This window comes from Pezoporus wallicus, unplaced genomic scaffold (assembly GCF_028554395.1).
Source record: "Pezoporus wallicus isolate ANWC-B61680 ecotype Strahan unplaced genomic scaffold, APGP_CSIRO_Pwel_v1 contig_6936, whole genome shotgun sequence".
In the NCBI taxonomy this organism is placed as follows: Eukaryota; Metazoa; Chordata; class Aves; order Psittaciformes; family Psittacidae; genus Pezoporus; species Pezoporus wallicus.
This window is the reverse complement of record NW_026642285.1, coordinates 270,733-272,970: the sequence shown is the minus strand read 5'-3', so window position 1 is coordinate 272,970 and position 2,238 is coordinate 270,733.

The following is a 2,238-nucleotide window of genomic DNA, read 5'->3' as shown; positions in this document are numbered from 1 at the left end:
TACATCATGGGATTAACAATCCTACACATGGTAAAAACAGAACCTAAATAAAATCCCAGAAAAAGGATATTGCCTTTTAAATAAGTCCTGACAGCTGTGGAAAATATTATGCCCCGATACAACCCTCCCATATGACATGCATTAATATGAATAGAACCCCAAACTGTTTCTCTGGATATTTTGTAAGTTTTTATTATGGATTGGACATATTGAAGTAAGACTATAATCTTATTGTGCTCTGACCTGTGTTTTTACTGCGCTATATAAACAGCAGTTACTATGTTAGATGGAGAAAATGTTTACAGAAAGAACAAATAAAAGCAAACGGATTTATTGTTTTGCAGAAATTTGAAACAGGGCCAAAGGGCTACCCATGTGTTTTGTGCTTGTAAGACCTTTCCCTGATGGAAACAGACAGCTTAGACATGACAGAAGCACAGAGAGGTCCTTTGCTATCAAAACTAAAATGCAATATCCGCAAAGCACCAACTCTCTCCAGCCAGCTTTGCCTACAAAGAAAGCCCTTGGTACTGTCCTTGCTGTTGTCTGTTGTCTGTTGTCTGTTGTCTGTTGTCACGTACAGTTGATTTGGGATCTAATTTTTTTAATAGATTTTTAAATTGTTTCTAAATGCTAGTGAAAAGTGCCAGATTGACAGCTCTGGAGTCTCTTTTTAACCGGAGAAACAGTACAGCATGGGAAATGGCAAAACAAACTTCCTTCCCAGCCCTGCTCTCCAGCCCCATCAGTGAGCACCAGGGAGGAGAGAAGCACAGTGGGTTGTCCTTCCCTGCTGGCTTCTCTAATGTGTTATAACACCCAGAGCAGGCAGCCACCAGCCTTCACGGGCTTCAGGATGAGAGGTCACCTGAGGCACCCATAAAACCGGTCCAGGTACGCAAAGCACTGGGGAAAACAAGTCTCTTGGAAAAGCCTTTCACTCCTCCTTTCTCTGACTTTTTATCAAGACAAAGATTGTTAGAGAAGACTGGAATTTTTCACATGTCATCATTTGGCTTCTTTTTTCTGTTGACATTTTCATTGACAAGCATCATTAAGATCAATACCAGCATGACCATTTAGATTTTTCATTTTTCCAAATTCTGTGCTTTGGCAGGAAAGAATGCTAATAAATATGTCAGTGATGTCCTTGATAAGAACACTGATTAAAAACATCATATGCGAAATCTTCAGCTATAAAACAAAAGTGAAAAACTGGACTGTTTTCAACTCTACAAAATGGATGCAATTTTGTATTTTTTTTAGGGTTTTTCTTTCTGTTTCACTTTTCAACCAGCCTTGTGATCCTCCGAGTCAGATCTCCACAGGCTGCTAAAAAAGGGGGAAAAAAAGTTCTCCTAAAATTAAATCCTGACCCCATTGAAGTCATCTGCAAAGCTCTAGTTGAATTCAGCCCAGCTAGAATTTCACCCATTATTTGTATACTGAGCAAATTTGATCTGGAGTCGGTAACACATAATAAACATGGGACCCTGGGATGCCATTTTTAGTCACTTTTCAGGGGAGAGCTGTGCTTTAATTTATTTTGTCAACTGTTTCCACTTAGGTTTTTCCTATTAATGCTTCTGTTACCCACTGCACAGTAAGGTTATACCTCATATAAGTTTTTCTTCCTTAATAGTTGTGGTACTTTTGCAACTATTACTCTCTTTAATATGTGAGTTCAGAATAACGAATGCTTGTCAAACTGATTTTGTGCTGTCTTAAAATGGGTGGATGTGTTAAGCAATTTGTGCTAAGAAACAGGCATGAGATGTCTTAAAACTGGCAGTGGCAGCACAGAATAGGCTGAATTATCCAGAGCATCTTCCCAATAATCAGATGTCAGCTATTTGGCTATTAAAAGGATGCATCAGAACTCATGATAGTCCAGATGAATTCTTTGCCTTTCAACCCCCCCCCATTGTACAATGTCTGTGTATACATGAAAAATTAATTTCTGAGATTAGCTGTATGTCAGACAAAACTCTGAAAAATTCTGACAGCCACCAAGCCGGACAAGGAAGGTGACTCACATCCTTTCACCTTCATAGAAGAGGAAATCGTAGTCCAGGAACTATTCTTAGTAGCATCAAGAATAGTTCATAGCATTAAATAAACCAGAGATGTGAGGAGATTATCATGAAATAAGAATTAGTCAGAAAACAGAAAAAGGTGATGAAGAAGTTTCCCGATTTTTTTTTTTCTCTTTTAGCAGAGAACAGTACAAATCTTCCC